We start from the raw sequence: 24,421 nt of genomic DNA, 5'->3' as shown, positions 1-24,421 counted from the left end.
CTAAGAAGTTGTATATCTGTTCTATGTTCACTATTTCTATGCTTCCCGTGAATAGACGTTTAGTTTCTTCTTCTTTCAGTTACCAGCTTCAAAACAGCTGAAAATACTATATTTTTGGTTTTAAGAAAAATATATTTCACAGCAGTTTAAGATGGTACAATGATTCTCTACACTATACATGCTTGTTCTGTCACACAAACTGAAATGAGGAGAACTGTTTAAAAAAATAATAATAATTGCAATCGGGAAATGGCGGAGCGATTTCTACATAGTGCAGCTTCACAACAAGAAATAATAGGTTTCTGTTTTGAGTTTCATGTCGTTGTTGTTTTTAAAACACACGATCATCGGGTCCAAACTAATACAGAAAGAAAGCGTCTGCTTGTCTTCACTGGTGGATAACAACACACAGCCTCGGGTCTATGTTGTGTTTACATGGACACTTAGTGCACAAACCATTTGTCAGGATGCGTGTGCACGCACTAACACGCGTGTTCATTAATCGTTACGGTCAATGCATGTTTCATGAGCCTTTTGTGGCGTGGCGTTCTGATCTGACACACACACATCATAGACCCTCGTCTAGCGTTGTTGTAATGTGACGTGGGTACAGAGGTAAACGTTAGCTAGAAGAGGGGATGGAGGGATGAGAGGAGGGATGAGAGGAGGGGTAGGGGATGGAGGGATGAGAGGAGGGGTGGGGGATGGAGGGATGAGAGGAGGGGTGGGGGATGGAGGGATGAGCAGAGGGGTGGATGGAGGGATGAGGAATGAGAGGAGGGGTGAGGAGTGGAGGGATGAGAGGAGAGTGGAGGGATGAGAGGAGAGGTGAAGGATGGAGGAGAGGTGGGGGATGGAGGGATGAGAGGAGAGGTGGGGGATGGAGGGATGAGAGGAGAGGGATGAGAGGAGAGGTGAAGGATGGAGGAGAGGTGGGGGATGGAGGGATGAGAGGAGAGGTGGGGGATGGAGGAAAGGTGGGGGATGGAGAAAGAGGATGGAAGGATGAAAGGAGGGGAGGAGGATGGCGGGATGAGAGGAGAGTGGAGGGATGAGAGGAGAGGTGGGGGATGAGAGGAGAGGTGGGGGATGGAGGAGAGGTGGGGGATGGAGGAGAGGTGGGGGATGGAGGAATGAGAGGAGAGGTGGGGGATGGAGGAGAGGTGGGGGATGGAGGAGAGGTGGGGGATGGAGGGATGAGAGGAGAGGTGGGGGATAGAGGAAAGGTGGGGGATGGAGAAAGAGGAGGGGAGGAGGATGGCGGGATGAGAGGAGAGTGGAGGGATGAGAGGAGAGGTGAAGGATGGAGGAGAGGTGGGGGGATGGAGGGATGAGAGGAGAGGTGGGGGATGGAGGGATGAGAGGAGAGGTGGGGGATGGAGGGATGAGAGGAGAGGAGAGGTGGGGGATGGAGGGATGAGAGGAGAGGTGAAGGATGGAGGAGAGGTGGGGGATAGAGGAAAGGTGGGGGATGGAGAAAGAGGAGGGGAGGAGGATGGAGGGATGAGAGGAGGGGAGGAGGATGGAGGGATGAGAGGAGGGGAGGAGGATGGAGGGATGAGAGGAGGGGTGAGAGGAGGGGAAGACGTGAGCACACATCAGCAGGAGGAGGCAGCAGGGGACAGAGTCCAGTGAAAGCTAATTACAGAACTCATTAAATAACCTAGCCAGGCTTTGAACAGCTACAACATGGGAACATCCCAAATGGCACCCTATTCCCTATATAGTGCACTACTTTAGACCAGAGCCCTATTCCCTATATAGTGCACTACTTTAGACCAGAGCCCTATTCCCTATATAGTGCACTACTTTAGACCAGAGCCCTATTCCCTATATAGTGCACTACTTTAGACCAGAACCCTATTCCCTATATAGTGCACTACTTTAGACCAGAGCCCTATTCCCTATATAGTGCACTACTTTAGACCAGAGCCCTATTCCCTATATAGTGCACTACATTAAGACCAGAGCCCTATTCCCTATATAGTACACTACTTTAGACCAGAGCCCTATTCCCTATATAGTGCACTACTTTAGACCAGAGCCCTATTCCTTATACAGTGCACTACTTTAGACCAGACCCCTATTCCCTATATAGTGCACTACTTTAGACCAGAGCCCTATTCCCTATATAGTGCACTACTTTAGACCAGAACCCTATTCCTTATATAGTGCACTACTTTAGACCAGAGCTCTATATAGTACACTACTTTAGACCAGAACCCTATTTTGAGCTGTATGGGTCCTGATCAAAAGTAGTGCACAAAATAGGGAATAGGGTGCCATTTATGGCTCAACCATACACAGTGACACCAACTAGAAGAAGTATCACTACATCACTGTGTTCAGGACTGGTGTCTACATCCTATGTACACCAGTCACACTTTCATTTAAATGGCTTGAAAGGCGTCTGTCACATCTGAATAATCACATTCTTTCTTATAGACGAGGAGGAGAGGAGGGTGAAGACGGGGAGAGGAGGAGGGTGAAGACGGAGAGGAGAGGAGGGTGAAGACGGGGGAGGAGGGTGAAGACGGGGGGAGAGGAGGAGGGTGAAGACGGGGAGGGTGAAGACAGGGAGGGTGAAGACGGGGAGAGGAGGGTGAAGACGAGGAGGAGGGTGAAGACGGAGAGAGGAGGGTGAAGACGGGGAGGAGAGGAGGAGGGTGAAGACGGAGGAGGGTGAAGACGGAGGAGGGGAGGAGAGGAGGAGGGTGAAGACGGGGAGGGGAGGAGAGGAGGGGGTGAAGACGGGGAGGAGAGGAGGGTGAAGACGGGGGAGGGAGGAGAGGAGGAGGGTGAAGACGGGGAGAGGAGCAGGGTGAAGACGGGGAGAGGAGCAGGGTGAAGACGGAGAGGAGAGGAGGAGGGTGAAGACGGGGAGGGTGAAGACAGGGAGGGTGAAGACAGGGAGGAGAGGAGAGGAGGAGGGTGAAGACGGGGAGGAAGAGGAGAGGAGGAGGGTTGAAGACGGGGAGGAGAGGAGAGGAGGAGGGTGAAGACGGGGAGGAGAGGAGGAGGGTGAAGACGGGGGAGGAGAGGAGGAGGGTGAAGACGGGGGAGGAGAGGAGGAGGGTGAAGACGGGGAGGAGAGGAGGAGGGTGAAGACGGGGAGAGGAGGAGGGTGAAGACGGGGAGAGGAGGAGGGTGAAGACGGGGAGAGGAGGAGGGTGAAGACGGGGGAGGAGGGTGAAGACGGGGGAGGAGGGTGAAGACGGGGAGAGGAGGAGGGTGAAGACGGGGGGGTTGAAGACGGGGGAGGAGGGTGAAGACGGGGGGAGAGGAGGAGGGATGAAGACGGGAGGGTGAAGACAGGGAGGGTGAAGACGGGGAGAGGAGGGTTGAAGACGGGAGGAGAGGAGGAGGGTGAAGACGGAGAGGAGAGGAGGAGGGTGAAGACGGAGAGGAGAGGAGGAGGGTGAAGACGGGGAGAGGAGGAGGGTGAAGACGGAGAGGAGGAGGGTCAAGACGGAGAGGAGAGGAGGAGGGTGAAGACGGGGGAGGAGGGTGAAGAGGGGGAGAGGAGGAGGGTTGAAGACGGGGAGGGTTGAAGACAGGGAGGGTGAAGACGGGGAGGAGAGGAGGAGGGTGAAGACGGGGAGGAGAGGAGGGAGGAGGGTGAAGATGGAAGCCGGGGAGGAGAGGAGGAGGGTGAAGACGGGAGGAGGGAGGAGAGGAGGAGGTGAAGACGGGGAGGAGAGGGAGGAGGGTGTGAAGACGGGGAGGAGAGGAGGAGGTTGAAGACGGGGAGGAGAGGAGGAGGGTAGACGGGGAGGAGAGGAGGAGGGTGAAGACGGGGAGGAGAGGAGGAGGGTGAAGACGGGGAGGAGAGGAGGAGGGTGAAGACGGGGAGGAGAGGAGGAGGGTGAAGACGGGGAGGAGAGGAGGAGGGTGAAGACGGGGGAGGAGGGTGAAGACGGGGGAGGAGGGTGAAGACGGGGGGAGAGGAGGAGGGTGAAGACGGGGAGGGTGAAGACAGGGAGGGTGAAGATGGGGAGAGGAGGGTGAAGACGGGGAGAGAGGAGGAGGGTGAAGACGGGGAGGGTGAAGACAGGGAGGGTGAAGATGGGGAGAGGAGGGTGAGACGGGAGGAGAGGAGGAGGGTGAAGACGGGGAGGAGAGGAGGAGGGTGAAGACGGGAGGAGAGGAGGAGGGTGAAGACGGGAGGAGAGGAGGAGGGTGAAGATGGGGAGGAGAGGAGGAGGGTGAAGACGGGGAGGGGAGGAGAGGAGGAGGGTGAAGACGGGGAGGGGAGGAGGAGGGTGAAGACGGGGAGGGGAGGAGGAGGGTGAAGACGGGGGAGGAGAGGAGGAGGGTGAAGACGGGGGAGGAGAGGAGGAGGGTGAAGACGGGGAGAGGAGGAGGGTGAAGACGGGGAGAGGAGGAGGGTGAAGATGGGGAGGAGAGGAGGAGGGTGAAGACGGGGAGGGGAGGAGGAGGGTGAAGACGGGGGAGGAGAGGAGGAGGGTGAAGACGGGGGAGGAGAGGAGGAGGGTGAAGACGGGGAGAGGAGGAGGGTGAAGACGGGGAGAGGAGGAGGGTGAAGACGGGGAGGAGAGGAGGAGGGTGAAGACGGGGAGGGGAGGAGGAGGGTGAAGACGGGGGAGGAGGGTGAAGATGGGGAGGAGAGGAGGAGGGTGAAGACGGGGAGGGGAGGAGGAGGGTGAAGACGGGGAGAGGAGGAGGGTGAAGACGGGGAGAGGAGGAGGGTGAAGATGGGGAGGAGAGGAGGAGGGTGAAGACGGGGAGGGGAGGAGGAGGGTGAAGACGGGGGAGGAGGGTGAAGATGGGGAGGAGAGGAGGAGGGTGAAGACGGGGAGGGGAGGAGGAGGGTGAAGACGGGGGAGGAGGGTGAAGACGGGGGGAGAGGAGGAGGGTGAAGACAGGGAGGGTGAAGACAGGGAGGGTGAAGACAGGGAGGGTGAAGACAGGGAGGGTGAAGACAGGGAGGGTGAAGACGGGGAGGAGAGGAGGGTGAAGACGGGGAGAGGAGGAGGAGGGTGAAGACGGGGAGAAGAGGAGGAGGGTGAAGACGGGGAGAAGAGGAGGAGGGTGAAGACGGGGAGAAGAGGAGGAGGGTGAAGACGGGGAGAAGAGGAGGAGGGTGAAGACGGGGAGGAGAGGAGGAGGGTGAAGACGGGGAGGAGAGGAGGAGGGTGAAGACGGGGAGGAGAGGAGGAGGGTGAAGACGGGGAGGAGGTGGTCTGGATATATGCATTATGAACAGGTTGTAATAGAACATAAGCCGTAATACATAGACAAACATGGTAGTGTGTTAAGGTGTTCCAGGAGAGAGGTTGGGGGTTGAGTGGCTGGTTACAGAAAGAGCACAGCCTAAGTTACCCAGGAAGGTTAGGAAGGGGTTAAACTACCAGGGAGCTAGCTGTGAGGAGAGGTGCTGCTGAGGGGAGGGGAGAGGTGCTGCTGAGGGGAGAGGAGAGGTGCTGCTGAGGGGAGAGGAGAGGTGCTGCTGAGGGGAGAGGAGAGGTGCTGCTGAGGGGAGAGGAGAGGTGCTGCTGAGGGGAGAGGAGAGGTGCTGCTGAGGGGAGAGGAGAGGTGCTGCTGAGGGGAGAGGAGAGGTGCTGCTGAGGGGAGAGGAGAGGTGCTGCTGAGGGGAGAGGAGAGGTGCTGCTGAGGGGAGAGGAGAGGTGCTGCTGAGGGGATAGGAGAGGTGCTGCTGAGGGGAGAGGAGAGGTGCTGCTGAGGGGAGAGGAGAGGTGCTGCTGAGGGGAGAGGAGAGGTGCTGCTGAGGGGAGAGGAGAGGTGCTGCTGAGGGGAGAGGAGAGGTGCTGCTGAGGGGAGAGGAGAGGTGCTGCTGAGGGAGAGGAGGAGAGGAGACAGGAATTAGCTAGCGGGTGCAGTGTGTTATGACAACCCGGGCACACTACATGGAGATGGGGGCAGGAAGAGACAGGTAGTTAGTTATATTGGGAGCAGGAGAGGTGAGGATTGAAGAAGGCAGGAAACGGCTGTGTTTGGTGCCGCATGGCCGCTCGTTTTGTTGACTAACCTTGACGGCATTCACCTCCTCTCCTAGCTCTCCTCCTGTGTCTGAACACTTCCTGTGTCTGAACACTTCCTGTGTCTGAACACTTCCTGTGTCTGAACACTTCCTGTGTCTGAACACTTCCTGTGTCTGAACACTTCCTGTGTCTGAACACTTCCTGTGTCTGAACACTTCCCCCCTCAGACCAGACCAGGGGCCTAATAACACCTGACAAAACCAACCAACCAATGAAGAACACTGCTGGGAGAGAAAAAAAACAGAAGAAAAGAAAACAAGAATGAAAATGGAATTTAAATACATCCTATGAGCTTTACTATATAAACACTCTGCTTCTATCAGCCATGAACTCTACTGCCCTTATAAACACCCTGTTCTATCAGCCATGAACACTACTGCCCTTATAAACACCCTGCTTCTATCAGCCATGAACTCTACTGCCCTTATAAACACTCTGCTTCTATCAGCCATGAACTCTACTGCCCTTATAAACACTCTGCTTCTATCAGCCATGAACTCTACTGCCCTTATAAACACCCTGCTTCTATCAGCCATGAACTCTACTGCTCTTATAAACACCCTGCTTCTATCAGCCATGAACTCTACTGCCCTTATAAACACCCTGCTTCTATCAGCCATGAACTCTACTACCCTTATAAACACCCTGCTTCTATCAGCCATGAACTCTACTGCCCTTAAACACCCTGCTTCTATCAGCCATGAACTCTACTGCCCTTATAAACACTCTGCTTATATCAGCCATGAACTCTACTGCCCTTATAAACACTCTGCTTCTATCAGCCATGAAATCTACTGCCCTTATAAACACCCTGCTTCTATCAGCCATGAACTCTACTGCCCTTATAAACACTCTGCTTCTATCAGCCATGAACTCTACTGCCCTTGTAAACACTCTGCTTCTATCAGCCATGAAATCTACTGCCCTTAAACACCCTGCTTCTATCAGCCATGAACTCTACTGCCCTTATAAACACCCTGCTTCTATCAGCCATGAACTCTACTGCCCTTACCTTGAAGAATAGCCAAGCACCAAGCTAACAACTTTAAACAGTAAGGATTTCTAGGACTACTGACGTATTAGCCTATATACACCATTACAACATTGAAGGTATTTCCTCATTGTTGTGCCAGTTGCTGTACAAAGAGTCAGATGCAATGAGTAGTAGTGGGCAACATGCCAGTTTTTTTTTTTTTAAGTGATTTAGTAGCTGCAACAGACTACATAAGAACATAGAGGACAACAACAGCCCATTACAGAGTGAATCTGATGCCTTACACACTGAGCTCCTGACCACGTTTCGATCTCGGGAGGGAGGGATGTAATTTCAACGTGAGAACAAAATGGTAGCCCGGGTCCCAGATCATTGTAGGGAGTTGGATACAGTGCCTTGCGAAAGTATTCGGCCCCCTTGAACTTTGCGAACTTTTGCCACATTTCAGGCTTCAAACATAAAGATATAAAACTGTATTTTTTTGTGAAGAATCAACAACAAGTGGGACACAATCATGAAGTGGAATGACATTTATTGGATATTTCAAACCTTTTTAACAAATCAAAAACTGAAAAATTGGGCGTGCAAAATTATTCAGCCCCTTTACTTTCAGTGCAGCAAACTCTCTCCAGAAGTTCAGTGAGGATCTCTGAATGATCCAATGTTGACCTAAATGACTAATGATGATAAATACAATCCACCTGTGTGTAATCAAGTCTCCGTATAAATGCACCTGCACTGTGATAGTCTCAGAGGTCCGTTAAAAGCGCAGAGAGCATCATGAAGAACAAGGACCACACCAGGCAGGTCCGAGATACTGTTGTGAAGAAGTTTAAAGCCGGATTTGGATACAAAAAGATTTCCCAAGCTTTAAACATCAAGGAGCACTGTGCAAGCGATAATATTGAAATGGAAGGAGTATCAGACCACTGCAAATCTACCAAGACCTGGCCGTCCCTCTAAACTTTCAGCTCATACAAGGAGAAGACTGATCAGAGATGCAGCCAAGAGGCCCATGATCACTCTGGATGAACTGCAGAGATCTACAGCTGAGGTGGGAGACTCTGTCCATAGGACAACAATCAGTCGTATATTGCACAAATCTGGCCTTTATGGAAGAGTGGCAAGAAGAAAGCCATTTCTTAAAGATATCCATAAAAAGTGTCATTTAAAGTTTGCCACAAGCCACCTGGGAGACACACCAAACATGTGGAAGAAGGTGCTCTGGTCAGATGAAACCAAAATTGAACTTTTTGGCAACAATGCAAAACGTTATGTTTGGCGTAAAAGCAACACAGCTCATCACCCTGAACACACCATCCCCACTGTCAAACATGGTGGTGGCAGCATCATGGTTTGGGCCTGCTTTTCTTCAGCAGGGACAGGGAAGATGGTTAAAATTGATGGGAAGATGGATGGAGCCAAATACAGGACCATTCTGGAAGAAAACCTGATGGAGTCTGCAAAAGACCTGAGACTGGGACGGAGATTTGTCTTCCAACAAGACAATGATCCAAAACATAAAGCAAAATCTACAATGGAATGGTTCAAAAATAAACATATCCAGGTGTTAGAATGGCCAAGTCAAAGTCTAGACCTGAATCCAATCGAGAATCTGTGGAAAGAACTGAAAACTGCTGTTCACAAATGCTCTCCATCCAACCTCACTGAGCTCGAGCTGTTTTGCAAGGAGGAATGGGAAAAAATTTCAGTCTCTCGATGTGCAAAACTGATAGAGACATACCCCAAGCGACTTACAGCTGTAATCGCAGCAAAAGGTGGCGCTACAAAGTATTAACTTAAGGGGGCTGAATAATTTTGCACACCCAATTTTCCAGTTTTTGATTTGTTAAAAAGGTTTGAAATATCCAATAAATGTCATTCCACTTCATGATTGTGTCCCACTTGTTGTTAATTCTTCACAAAAAATACAGTTTTATATCTTTATGTTTGAAGCCTGAAATGTGGCAAAAGGTCGCAAAGTTCTAGGGGGCCGAATACTTTCGCAAGGCACTGTATACAGCACTTCAACAGATATTTGACCAGGCTAACAAAATGGTCACACTACCAAAGATGGTAGATAAATAATGATATCCTCCTGATTCCTGCTTACAAGCTAAAAATTAAAGCAGGAAGCACCAGTGACTAGATCAATAATAAAAAAAGTGGTCAGACGAAGCAGTCACTTTAATATCTCTACTTACATGTACATATTACCTCAACTAACCGGTGCTCATTGACTCTGCACCGGTACCCCCTGTATATAGCCTCCACATTGACTCTGTACCGTAACACCCTGTATATAGCCTCCACATTGACTCTGCACCGGTACCCCCTGTATATAGCCTCCACATTGACTCTGTACCGTAACACCCTGTATATAGCCTCCACATTGACTCTGTACTGGTACCCCCTGTATATAGCCTCCACATTGACTCTGTACTGGTACCCCCTGTATATAGCCTCCACATTGACTCTGTACTGGTACCCCCTGTATATAGCCTCCACATTGACTCTGTATATAGTCTCACTATTGTTATTTTACTGCTGCTCTTGAATTACTTTTTACTTTTATTTCTTATTTTTATAATCTTTTTTATAATTTTATAATCTTATTCATATTTTTTAAACTGCATTGTTGGTTAAGGGCTTGTAATGTAAGCGTTTCACTTTAAGGTCTACACCTGTTGTATTCGGCGCATGTGACTAATAAAGTTTGATTTGAAATGAAGATAGTTCACTCAGGCCGTTTACCATAAAAATTAAATGGTCAGTTCCCGTCTACTTAACTGGCTGTCTCTCCCATAGGTACCAATGCAATAGCAGCTGACTTCTTAGTTAATTGACTTTCATTGAACCAGAAAGTGGAGTGTGAACTTCCGTCTCTGGGACTACTACATGATAGCTGTGGAAATGTCCCACTCACTTCCTCTCTCTTCCTCTCACTTCCTCTCACTTCCTCTCTCTCCACCAATTACCAGCGGGACTTCCTAACCCAGCACACCTTAACTAGACCAAGAGAGGAAGAGGCGAAGCAAGAGTATTTACTCCGCACAAAATCTGTCCGTGTAAGATAAGCCCATTTTATGTATGGAGGTCTATGAGAGTGTCGAATTACGAGAACCTTATTTAAATCAAATAGAAGTTTCGTAACGTTTACGCTGCTGCAAATGTACTGATATAAGCAGATGTGGCAACATCTGACTTAGATGTATCTGTTGTTCACACGCGTATCTGCCCTCTCATTGGCTACAATGGTCCCACATGATCTCGACCTGCCTTCAATCGTTAAGGACATGCATTTCCATTGTTAAAAGTGATCACTCGGCTATCTTGTTAATAATAGTCATCTTTGACTAGACCTCGCCTGCACCCTAATCAGTGTGGCGATCTAGGACTGGAAGTATGACAGTGTTTTGTTAGTTACTAGTTTATTGTCCTTTTTCAATTATTTTTATAATCCAAGGATACGTTGACGTCTCTGTTAGCTTTAGCGTCATCACTGCTGCCCTTACTTCACATCAACCCAAAGGAAACCGCATCCCCAAAATGGCCGCCTGCCGTCATCACTGCTGCCCTTACTTCACATCAGCCCCAAAGGAAACCGCATCCCCAAAAGACTCCTGGTCGTCATCACGGCAGCATATTTAGAATTCAAAAACATAAAATACCGTCAAATACCCAATAAAAAATGAATTATATTGCGATATATTTGGGACATATCGCCCAGCCCTATCCCCGCACTTCCCTTTATTCATATCAACCCAAAGGAAACCGCATCCCCAAAATGGCCGCCTGTCATTATCACCGCTGCCCTTACTTTCTATTAACCCAAAGGAAACCGCATCCCTAAAATGGCCGCCTGTCGTCATCACCGCTGCCCTTACTTTCTAACAACCCAAAGGAAACCGTATCCTCAAAATGGCCGCCTGCCGTCATCACCGCTGCCCTTACTTTCTATCAACCCAAAGGAAACCACATCCCTAAAATGGCCGCCTGCCGTCATCACCGCTGCCCTTACTTTCTATCAACCCAAAGGAAACCGCATCCCTAAAATGGCCGCCTGTCGTCATCACCGCTGCCCTTACTTTCTATCAACCTAAAGGAAAGTGATTACCAGGTGATTAGTGTACATTATGAGGCAGATCCATTAACCTTTGAGAAATTGAGTGTGGCTTCTGTGTGCTCTGTGCTTAGCCAAGCATAGCCTGTCTCTACCACCACAGGAAAGAGAGGGATAGAGAGAGGGGGAGGGCAACAGAGAGCGAGAGGTGGGGGGGTGAGAGAGAGTACAAGAAAGAGAGAACGAGAAAGAGTGTACGAGAAAGAGAGAGAAAGGTGGGAGGGGGAGAGAGAAAACTGCAGTGTGTGTGACAAGAGAGATCGGCTGAGGCTCCCATTAGGTAAGCACATTGAGCCGTCAGCCTGGAACATTTATCAACAGAGCCGCCCCAGCCCCGTCAGCAGCCGCCATCCTTCCCTCTCAGCCCCACTCTCACGTTCTCCCTTCCCTCCAAGCTCCTCTCTCTTTCACTCCATTCCGGGTCTCCCTTGCACTCTCTTCTCCAGCCCAAATTGTCAGCATCAGCTCAGCCCTTCTTCCCTCCTCGACCCAGCATCAACACTGGGCCACTGCTATAACAGAGCAGCACTGAGGATGGGGAAAGAAATGGAGAACATTTGGGGGGTCTCTCTCTCTCTCTCTCTCTCAGGTTTATAGTCAGGGGAAAAGGAGAGAGGAAGCACATGGGGAAAGATTGCTCCATTTCTTTCCCCATCCTCAGTGCTGCTCTGTTATAGCAGTGGCCCAGTGTTGATGCTGGGTCGAGGAGGGAAGAAGGGCTGAGCTGATGCTGACAACTTGCAAGCACAACAACTTTGGCAAAAGTGGCAAAAGTCGAAAACGCACATTCAGGAGGAGAATAATTGTTCGGTCATTATTTTTTTTTAAATGGTCATTATTAAGACAATAGAAGCGTGACAAAGTGTGTAAATTAAGAAGTTGATTAAAATGCTGGAATTAAACGATTCGTGAAAATGAACAAATGTGCCTTAAGGAAATATAGAAGCCTGGCTCAAGTAGAAGATTGTCTCTCATAAGCATCTGTTGTGTTCAGTGACTTAAGCAAATAAATGCCCAGGCTATTCATTTGTTATGGTAATTAGGCTGTGTGTGTGTGTGTGTGTGTGTGTGTGTGTGTGTGTGTGTGTGTGTGTGTGTGTGTGTGTGTGTGTGTGTGTGTGTGTGTGTGTGTGTCTCTTCACAGTCCATGCTCTTCCATAAGGTAGATTTTTATCAGTTTTTGAACTCTGATTTTACTGCTTACATGAGTTATTTCAAATCAAATTGTATTCGTCACATGCTGATTACAACAGGTGTAGTAGACCTTACAGTGACATGCTGAATACAACAGGTGTAGTAGACCTTACTGTGACATGCTGATTACAACAGGTGTAGTAGACCTTACAGTGACATGCTGAATACAACAGGTGTAGACATCCCTTACAGTGACATGCTGATTACAACAGGTGTAGTAGACCTTACAGTGACATGCTGAATACAACAGGTGTAGTAGACCTTACAGTGACATGCTGATTACAACAGGTGTAGTAGACCTTACAGTGACATGCTGATTACAACAGGTGTAGTAGACCTTACAGTGACATGCTGAATACAACAGGTGTAGTAGACCTTACAGTGACATGCTGATTACAACAGGTGTAGTAGACCTTACAGTGACATGCTGAATACAACAGGTGTAGTAGACCTTACAGTGACATGCTGAATACAACAGGTGTAGTAGACCTTACAGTGACATGCTGAATACAACAGGTGTAGTAGACCTTACAGTGACATGCTGAATACAACAGGTGTAGTAGACCTTACAGTGACATGCTGAATACAACAGGTGTAGTAGACCTTACAGTGACATGCTGAATACAACAGGTGTAGTAGACCTTACAGTGACATGCTGAATACAACAGGTGTAGTAGACCTTACAGTGACATGCTGAATACAACAGGTGTAGTAGACCTTACAGTGACATGCTGAATACAACAGGTGTAGTAGACCTTACAGTGACATGCTGAATACAACAGGTGTAGACCTTACAGTGAAATGCTGAATACAACAGGTGTAGTAGACCTTACAGTGAAATGCTGAATACAACAGGTGTAGTAGACCTTACAGTGAAATGCTGAATACAACAGGTGTAGACCTTACAGTGACATGCTGAATACAACAGGTGTAGACCTTATAGTGAAATGCTGAATACAACAGGTGTAGTAGACCTTACAGTGACATGCTGAATACAACAGGTGTAGTAGACCTTACAGTGACATGCTGAATACAACAGGTGTAGACATCCCAGTGACATGCTGAATACAACAGGTGTAGACATCCCAGTGACATGCTGAATACAACAGGTGTAGACATCCCAGTGACATGCTGAATACAACAGGTGTAGACATCCCAGTGACATGCTGAATACAACAGGTGTAGACATCCCAGTGACATGCTGAATACAACAGGTGTAGACCTTACAGTGACATGCTGAATACAACAGGTGTAGACATCCCAGTGACATGCTGAATACAACAGGTGTAGACATCCCAGTGACATGCTGAATACAACAGGTGTAGACATCCCAGTGACATGCTGAATACAACAGGTGTAGACATCCCAGTGACATGCTGAATACAACAGGTGTAGACATCCCAGTGACATGCTGAATACAACAGGTGTAGACATCCCAGTGACATGCTGAATACAACAGGTGTAGACATCCCAGTGACATGCTGAATACAACAGGTGTAGACATCCCAGTGACATGCTGAATACAACAGGTGTAGACATCCCAGTGACATGCTGAATACAACAGGTGTAGACATCCCAGTGACATGCTGAATACAACAGGTGTAGACATCCCAGTGACATGCTGAATACAACAGGTGTAGACATCCCAGTGACATGCTGAATACAACAGGTGTAGACATCCCAGTGACATGCTGAATACAACAGGTGTAGACATCCCAGTGACATGCTGAATACAACAGGTGTAGACATCCCAGTGACATGCTGAATACAACAGGTGTAGACATCCCAGTGACATGCTGAATACAACAGGTGTAGACATCCCAGTGACATGCTGAATACAACAGGTGTAGACATCCCAGTGACATGCTGAATACAACAGGTGTAGACATCCCAGTGACATGCTGAATACAACAGGTGTAGACATCCCAGTGACATGCTGAATACAACAGGTGTAGACATCCCAGTGACATGCTGAATACAACAGGTGTAGACATCCCAGTGACATGCTGAATACAACAGGTGTAGACATCCCAGTGACATGCTGAATACAACAGGTGTAGACATCCCAGTGACATGCTGAATACAACAGGTGTAGACATCCCAGTGACATGCTGAATACAACAGGTGTAGACATCCCAGTGACATGCTGAATACAACAGGTGTAGACATCCCAGTGACATGCTGAATACAACAGGTGTAGACATCCCAGTGACATGCTGAATACAACAGGTGTAGACATCCCAGTGACATGCTGAATACAACAGGTGTAGACCTTACAGTGACATGCTGACTTATGAACACCTAATCAACAGTACAGGTAAAAAAAAATATGGATAAGAATGAGAAATAAAAGTAACAAGTAATTAAAGAGCAGCAGTAAAATAACAACAGTGAGGCTATATACAGGGGAGGTACCGGTACAGAGTCAATGTGGAGGCTATATACAGGGAGTACCGGTACAGAGTCAATGTGGAGGCTATATACAGGGGAGGTACCGGTACAGAGTCAATGTGGAGGCTATATACAGGGGAGGTACCGGTGCAGAGTCAATGTGGAGGCTATATACAGGGGAGGTACCGGTGCAGAGTCAATGTGGAGGCTATATACAGGGGAGGTACCGGTGCAGAGTCAATGTGGAGGCTATATACAGGGGAGGTACCGGTGCAGAGTCAATGTGGAGGCTATATACAGGGGAGGTACCGGTGCAGAGTCAATGTGGAGGCTATATACGGGGTGTTACGGTACAGAGTCCATGTGGAGGTTATATACAGGGGGTACCGGTGCAGAGTCAATGTGGAGGCTATATACAGGGTATTACGGTACAGAGTCAATGTGGAGGCTATATACAGGGTATTACGGTACAGAGTCAATGTGGAGGCTATATACAGGGTGTTACGGTACAGAGTCAATGTGGAGGCTATATACAGGGTGTTACGGTACAGAGTCAATGTGGAGGCTATATACAGGGTGTTACGGTACAGAGTCAATGTGGAGGCTATATACAGGGTGTTACGGTACAGAGTCAATGTGGAGGCTATATACAGGGTGTTACGGTACAGAGTCAATGTGGAGGATATATACAGGGTGTTACGGTACAGAGTCAATGTGGAGGCTATATACAGGGTGTTACGGTACAGAGTCAATGTGGAGGCTATATACAGGGTATTACGGTACAGAGTCAATGTGGAGGCTATATACAGGGTGTTACGGTACAGAGTCAATGTGGAGGATATATACAGGGTGTTACGGTACAGAGTCAATGTGGAGGCTATATACAGGGTGTTACGGTACAGAGTCAATGTGGAGGCTATATACAGGGTGTTACGGTACAGAGTCAATGTGGAGGCTATATACAGGGGGTACCGGTACAGAGTCAATGTGGAGGCTATATACGGGGTGTTACGGTACAGAGTCAATGTGGAGGCTATATACAGGGGGGTACCGGTACAGAGTCAATGTGGAGGCTATATACAGGGGGGTACCAGTTCAGAGTCAATGTGGAGGCTATATACAGGGGGTACCGGTACAGAGTCAATGTGGAGGCTATATACAGGGGGTACCGGTACAGAGTCAATGTGGAGGCTATATACAGGGGGTACCGGTACAGAGTCAATGTGGAGGCTATATACAGGGGGTACCGGTACAGAGTCAATGTGGAGGCTATATACAGGGGGTACCGGTACAGAGTCAATGTGGAGGCTATATACAGGGGGTACCGGTACAGAGTCAATGTGGAGGCTATATACAGGGGGTACCGGTACAGAGTCAATGTGGAGACTATATACAGGGGGTACCGGTACAGAGTCAATGTGGAGGCTATATACAGGGTGTTACGGTACAGAGTCAATGTGGAGGCTATATACAGGGTATTACGGTACAGAGTCAATGTGGAGGCTATATACAGGGTGTTACGGTACAGAGTCAATGTGGAGGATATATACAGGGTGTTACGGTACAGAGTCAATGTGGAGGCTATATACAGGGTGTTACGGTACAGAGTCAATGCGGAGGCTATATACAGGGTGTTACGGTACAGAGTCAATGTGGAGGCTATATACAGGGGGTACCGGTACAGAGTCAATGTGGAGGCTATATACAGGGGGTACCGGTACAGAGTCAATGTGGAGACTATATACAGGGGGTACCAGTACAGAGTCAATGTGGAGGCTATATACAGGGGGTACCAGTACAGAGTCAATGTGGAGGCTATATACAGGGAGTACCAGTACAGAGTCAATGTGGGAGGCTATATACAGGGGGTACCGGTACAGAGTCAATGTGGAGGCTATATACAGTGTGTTACGGTACAGAGTCAATGTGGAGGCTATATACAGGGGGTACCAGTACAGAGTCAATGTGGAGGCTATATACAGGGGGGTACCGGTACAGAGTCAATGTGGAGGTTATATACAGGGGGTACCGGTACAGAGTCAATGTGGAGGCTATATACAGGGGGTACTGGTACAGAGTCAATGTGGAGGCTATATACAGGGGGTACCGGTACAGAGTCAATGTGGAGGCTATATACAGGGGGTACTGGTACAGAGTCAATGTGGAGCCTATATACATGGGGTACCAGTACAGAGTCAATGTGGGAGGCTATATACAGGGGGTACCGGTACAGAGTCAATGTGGAGGCTATATACAGTGTGTTACGGTACAGAGTCAATGTGGAGGCTATATACAGGGGGTACCGGTACAGAGTCAATGTGTGTCCATGTAGGTAGAGTTATTTAAGTGGATAGTAGGGTTGCAAAGGGCTGGAAACTTTCCATGTGAAGTTAAGCCCGGGAATGTTGCATGAATTCATCAAAAAGTTAGCTTATAACAGTGAACCTTTTGGTTGAACTATCCCCAATTCACTGGAATTGCAACCCTCTGCATGCACAGTGCATTTTTCCATCACATGCACAGTGCATGTTTCCATCACATGCACAGTGCATGTTTCCATCACATGCACAGCGCATTTTTCCATCACATGCACAGCGCATTTTTCCATCGCATGCACAGCGCATTTTTCCATCGCATGCACAGTGCATTTTTCCATCGCATGCACAGTGCATTTTTCCATCGCATGCACAGTGCATTTTTCCATCACATGCACAGTGCATTTTTCCATCACATGCACAGTGCATTTTTCCATCACATGCACAGTGCATTTTTTCATCACATGTGCAGTGCATTCTTCCATCACATGTACAGCTGATTCTCAAGATCTTGCACACTAATGAGATTCTATTGAGCCCACACTACTACACTGTCTGAGCCAAGGACTACATGCTTTCTGGTAAAATTGGATTACTGGGTGGGGTGAATATATTTTATACGACATACATGATTTTTTGTTAACTAGTAAATAGTAGCCTACAGCAAAGTGTGTTTACATGATTTCTAACTTGTTCACAAATTTCTGCTAGTTCGTTTTTGCTACCATGTGGCGTTTTGCTACCATGTGGCGTTTTACTTGCTTGAACCTGCTAACTGAGGAGTGTTAATTCACCTGTTTCCCATCGCGGTTTCATTTTAAAACATTTACCTGACAAAGGAGTTGTTTAATCTAACTGCTTAACTATTTATCTGTACATGGAATTGTATATATATATATATATTTTTTTTTTTACAAATGTTTTCAAATCTTTACAGGAAAATGGCACGGGCACTATCTGATGTGTGGAGACATTTCCCTGTAGCTAATGTAGAAGGAAAAGCTGTGTACATTTGCAAATACCAATGCCAAATCATATGTGGAGAATGCAACAAAGATGCAGAATAATCTGGCCAAGTGCATAAAGTTCCCTCAGCGCTCACAACAAGCAACCTCTGACAAATGTCCCTCTAGTTATATTCGAGGTGAAAATGATGAATCAGACACCTTATCGATAGCAACAGCTCAAGGTCCTCCTGGAATGAGAAGTTTTTTTAACTCAATAGGGGAACGTAGTCAGAGAAATGCTGATGAATGTCCTGCTTAGGCTGTGTATGCACCTGGTTCCCCTCTGATGCTCACAGGCAATGTGTATTAGGAAGAGATTTCTGAATGTTCTCCGCCCAGCATACACCCCCTCCAACCAGACATGCTTTATCTACTCATTTGCTGGATGCAGAGTTCAGAGTTCAAGTGAAGGTCAAGCAAATCATAGAGAAAGCAGACTGCATTGCAATCATCTCTGATAGGTGGTCGAATGTTCGTGGGCAAGGAATAATTAACTACATCATCTCCACCCCTTAACCAGTATTCTACAAGAGCACAGACACAAGGGACAACAGACACACCGGTCTCTACATTGCAGATGAGCTGAAGGCAGCCATCAATTTCCTTGGACCACAGAAGGTATTTGTACTGGTGACAGACGATGCTGCAAACATGAAGGCTGCTTGGTCTAAAGTGGAGGAGTCCTACCCTCACATCACACCCATTGGCTGTGCTTCTCATGCATTGAATCTGCTCCTCAAGAACATCATGGCACTGAAAACAATAGATACACTCTACAAGAGAGCCAAGGAGTTGGTTAGGTATGTGAAGAGTCATCAAGTTATAGCAGCGATCTATCTCACCAAGCAAAGTGAGAAGCACCACATTGAAGCTGCCCAGCAACACCCGTTGGGGTGGTGTTGTCATCATGTTTGACAGTCTCCTGGAGGGGAAGGAGTCTCTCCAAGAAATGGCCTTGTCACTTCTCACTACCGTCTGCCAATATGGACAGCCCCATCAAGAGGATCCTCCTGGATGATGTATTTTGGGAGAGAGTGGTAAGCAGCCTGAAACCTATAGCTGTAGCCATTGCACCGATTGAGGGAGACAATGCCATCCTGTCTGATGTTCAGACTCTGCTTGCAGATGTAAGAGAAGAAATCAGTACTGCCCTGCCCACTTCACTGTTGCTCCAAGCAGAGGAAACTACAGTTCTGAAATACATCAAAAAGCATGAAGACTCCTGCCTGAAGCCCATACACCCCGCAGCGTACATGTTGGACCCCAAGTCTGCTGGCAAGAGCATCCTGTCTGGTGCAGAGATCAACAAGGCCTATGGTGTCATCACTACCGTGTCTCACCACCTTGGCTTGGATGAGGGGAAGGTTCTTGGCAGTCTGGCGAAGTACACTTCCAAGCAAGGGCTTTGGGATGGAGATGCAATAAGGCAGTCGTGCCAACATATCTCATCAGCCACCTGGTGGAAGGGACTTTGTGGATCTGAGGCTCTTTCCCCTGTTGCCTCCATCATCCTCCAAATCCCACCAACATCAGCCACCTCAGAGCGCAACTGGTCCTTGTTTGGGAACACACACACCAAAGCACGCAACAGGCTGACCAATACAAGGGTTGAAACACTGGTGGCCATCTGGGCATATTTGATGTCTTTTTGATGACCCCTGACAATGAGCCAGGCCCTAGGTTGGAAAGTGACAGTGAAGCTGAGGCCTCAGAGTCTGACATTGAGGAAGTCCTGAGAGGAAGACGACCAAAGCTTTAGTTTCTAGACTACCATTTTACAGATGTATGTTGAAAACATTTCTGGGAGATGTGATGGATCATTGGGGATCATTAAATATTCCCTTCCTTTTGTTGTTCAGTGAAATCATCCCATGTGAAGAGTCAATTCGTAACTAAATAGTTTTTTTTTCTATTGGAAGGATTTAATCATTTGTAATTATGTCTACTTATGATAAGGTACAATGTTTATGTTTCTGTCTCCATATATGGAAAATATATCCAATGCAAAAAACAAACATTTAAATGGTATTCATATTAATTTGCATATATTTCCATATATTCCCATGGAAATTGTCCACCTCTTAATATTCCCCAAAATGTGCAACCCTTGTGACTCTGCATAGATGATAACAACAGAGTAGCAGCGGTGTAAAGGGGGAGGGGCTATGCAAATAGTCTCCTACTTGATATGGAATAGAGTTTCATGTATTCATGGCTCTATGTAGTACTGTTCGCCTCCCATAGTCAGCAGCATACCGCCCTAACAGCAGCATACCGCCCTGTCAGCAGCATACCGCCCTAACAGCAGCATACCGCCCTGTCAGCAGCATCCCACTCTGTCAGCAGCATATCGCCCTAATAGCAGTATACCGCCCTGCCAGCAGCATACCGCCCTGCCAGCAGCATACCGCCCTGTCAGCAGCATACCGCCCTGTCCGCAGCATACCGCCCTGTCCGCAGCATACCGCCCTGCCTGCAGCATACCGCCCTGTCCGCAGCATACCGCCCTGCCTGCAGCATAACGCCCTGTCAGCAGCATCCCACTCTGTCAGCAGCATATCGCCCTAATAGCAGCATACCGCCCTGCCAGCAGCATACCGCCCTGCCTGCAGCATACCGCCCTGCCAGCAGCATACCGCCCTGCCAGCAGCATAACGCCCTGTCAGCAGCATACCGCCCTGTCCGCAGCATACCGCCCTGTCCGCAGCATACCGCCCTGTCCGCAGCATACCGCCCTGTCCGCAGCATACCGTTCTGTCCGTAGCATACCGCCCTGTCCGCAGCATACCGCCCTGCCAGCAGCATACCGCCCTGTCAGCAGCATACCGCCCTGTCAGCAGCATACCGCCCTGTCAGCAGCATACCGCCCTGTCAGCAGCATACCGCCCTGTCCGCAGCATACCGCCCTGCCAGCAGCATACCGCCCTGTCAGCAGCATACCGCCCTGTCAGCAGCATACCGCCCTGCCTGCAGCATACCGCCCTGCCAGCAGCATACCACCCTGTCAGCAGCACACCACCCTGTCAGCAACATACCACTCTGCCAGCAGCATACCACCCTAACAGCAGCATACCACCCTGCCTGCAGCATACCACCCTAACAGCAGCATACCACCCTGCCTGCAGCATACCACCCTGTCAGCAACATACCACCCTGTCAGCAACATACCACCCTGTCAGCAACATACCACTCTGCATACTCGCTGGCTTGCCTCTAAAGCTAAGCAGGGTTGTTCCTGTTTGGTGCCTGGATGGGAGATCAGATGCTGATGGAAGTGGTGTTGGAGGGCTAGTAAAATATCCCAATTGCCCCTTGGCAGTGAATGGGGACATTGCCCTGTGTTGGGTGCTGTCTTTCAGATGGGATGTTAAACGGGTGTCCTGACTCTCTGTGGTCACTAAAGATCCCATGGATCCTTACTTATCGTAAGGGTAGGGGTGTTTAACCCCTGGTGTTCTGGCTAAATTCCCAATCTGACCCTCATACTATCACAGTCACCTAATCATCCCCAGCTTCATCCCCCTCCACTCCTCTGTTACTATTCCCCAGGTCGTTGGTGTAAAATGAGAATGCGTTCTCAGTCAACTTACCTGGTAACATAAGGGTTAAATAATTAATAATAACGTCATTCTTCCAAAACTTTACTCAGTGTTGGTAGGCTGATTTGGTTGGCTGTTTAAGCCAGTAAAAAGGGGGCTTTACTATTCTTAGGTAGAGTGACTTTTACTTCCCTCCAGGCCTGGGGGGGGCACACTTTCTAGTAGGCTTGGATTGAAGAGCTGGCCAATAGGAGTGGCAATATCATCCAGTCCATCACCCCCTCTCTGCATCACCCCCTCTCTGCATCACCCCCTCTCTGCATCACCCCCTCTCTGCATCACCCCCTCTCTGCATCACCCCCTCTCTGCATCACCCCCTCTCTGCATCACCCCCTCTCTGCATCACCCCCTCTCTGCATCACCCCCTCTCTGCATCACCCCCTCTCTGCATCACCCCCTCTCTGCATCACCCCCTCTCTGCATCACCCCCTCTCTGCATCACCCCCTCTCTGCATCACCCTCTATCCCCCTCCATCCGGTGGCTTGTCATTGTTGATAGAAAATTTAAAAAATGTTTGACCTCTTCCACACTCAACTTTATGGAATTCAAAATTACAATGCTTTTGTCATAATTTGGTCAGTAATACATGAATGTGTAGGTTCAGAATGTATCGTTGGCACGGCATGCCTAAATGTATCAATCTTGCCAATGAACAAAGTATTAAAAGTAGTTGGCAATATCGCTGGGTTTTGTGATGAATGAGCCATCTTGATTCAATGGATGATGTAGCCGTGTTTGAATGATGAAGACGAGTTTGAATGATGAAGCCGCGTTTGACTGATGAAGCCGCGTTTGAGGATACAGAGAAGATGTAATGACCTCTCTCCATCTTGTGTCTGTAGAGAAGAGGACAGCCTCAGCCCAGCCGCTTGGATAAGTCCTGTCTCAATCACATCACAGCTATTTTAAGATTCCCTGACAGGAGTATGACTCAATGACTGACTGGCTGACCTCTCTACCCCATACCCAGGAAGAGATCGACTGACCTCTCTACCCCATACCCAGGAAGAGATCGACTGACCTCTCTACCCCATACCCAGGAAGAGATCGACTGACCTCTCTACCCCATACCCAGGAAACGACCAACTGACCTCTCTACCCCATACCCAGGAAGAGACCGACTGACCTCTCTACCCCATACACAGGAAGAGACCGACTGACCTCTCTACCCCATACCCAGGAAGAGACCGACTGACCTCTCTACCCCATACCCAGGAAGAGACCGACTGACCTCTCTACCCCATACACAGGAAGAGACCGACTGACCTCTCTACCCCATACACAGGAAGAGACCGACTGACAGCTTCTACCCCCAAGCCACAGACTGCTGAACAGCTTCTACCTCCAAGCCATCAGACTGCTGAACAGCTTCTACCTCCAAGCCATCAGACTGCTGAACAGCTTCTATCCCCCAAGCCATCAGACTGCTGAACAGCTTCTACCCCCAAGCCAGACTGCTGAACAGCTTCTACCCCCAAGCCACCAGACTGCTGAACAGCTTCTACCCCCAAGCCATCAGACTGCTGAACAGCTTCTACCCCCAAGATAACAGACTGCTGAACAGCTTCTACCCCCAAGCCACCAGACTGCTGAACAGCTTCTACCCCCAAGCCATCAGACTGCTGAACAGCTTCTACCCCCAAGCCAGAGCCTTTTGGAGTTTGTTGCTCCGCTAAGCGGTTTCTATTCTTGAGTGAAATACAGGAATTCATCAAACACTAATGATCCCAGAGCAGGTTGAGAAACTAGCCTACGTTCCATCCATCTTTCCTCACCAGCAGTACAGAAAATACAAACTAGAGAATCTCAACAGCAGCATGACCCCATACCAGGCTTCATGTGAGAGTATTATTGTCCACTCTGCTAGTCTACAGAGAAGACTGATTGGCAGCGTCTTCATGTGCCCGTCCACATCTCTCTCCTCCCCCTCCACATCTCTCTCCTCCCCCTCCCCATCTCTCTCCTCCCCTCCCCATCTCTTCTTCCCTGTCCGTCTCCTCTCTCTCCTCCCCATCTCTTCTTCCCTGTCCGTCTCCTCTCTCTCCTCCCCATCTCTTCTTCCCTGTCCGTCTCCTCTCTCTCCTCCCCATCTCTTCTTCCCTGTCCGTCTCCTCTCTCTCCTCCCCATCTCTTCTCTGTCCGTCTCCTCTCTCTCCTCCCCATCTCTTCTCTGTCCGTCTCCTCTCTCTCCTCCCCATCTCTTCTCTGTCCGTCTCCTCTCTCCTCCCCATCTCTTCTCTGTCCGTCTCCTCTCTCTCCTCCCCATCTCTTCTCTGTCCGTCTCCCCTCTCTCCTCCCCCTCTCTTCCCTGTCCGTCTCCCCTCTCCTCCCCATCTCTTGTCTGTCCGTCTCCCCTCTCTCCTCCCCCTCTCTTCCCTGTCCGTCTCCCCTCTCCTCCCCTCCTCTTCTTCCCTGTCCGTCTCCCCTCTCCTCCCCATCTCTTCTTCCCTGTCCGTCTCCCCTCTCTCCTCTCTCCTCCCCATCTCTTCTCTGTCCTCTCTTTGTCCTCCCTCTTGATCTCTCCCTCTCCTCCCGTCAGCTGACAGTGAGAGTGATGCCACTGTAAATAGAGAGGCTGTCTGGGCTCTGTGCTCCATCTCCCCCCTCTCTCTCCTCCCCTCTCCCCTATGTCAGCAGACTGTGAGAGTGATGCCACTGTAAATACAGAGGCTGTTGTGCATCCCAAATAGCACTATGGTCCCTATGTATTTCACTACTTTTGACTAGGGCTAATAGAGCACTATGTAGGGAATAGGGTGCCATTTGGGACAACA

At 49.1% G+C, this 24,421-nt stretch overlaps 1 protein-coding gene across 1 annotated transcript in view; it reads right to left on the bottom strand.

Moving 5' to 3' along the window:
- LOC109883993 (arginine-glutamic acid dipeptide repeats protein-like) overlaps positions 1–24,421 on the bottom strand; it is a 195,699-nt gene that overhangs the window by 129,332 nt on the left and 41,946 nt on the right. The window lies entirely within an intron of this gene.

Source organism: Oncorhynchus kisutch, linkage group LG17 (genome assembly GCF_002021735.2).
Source record: "Oncorhynchus kisutch isolate 150728-3 linkage group LG17, Okis_V2, whole genome shotgun sequence".
NCBI classification, from domain to species: domain Eukaryota; kingdom Metazoa; phylum Chordata; class Actinopteri; order Salmoniformes; family Salmonidae; genus Oncorhynchus; species Oncorhynchus kisutch.
The sequence above is the reverse complement of the archived record's forward strand: the minus strand, read 5'-3'. Positions and strand labels throughout refer to the sequence as shown.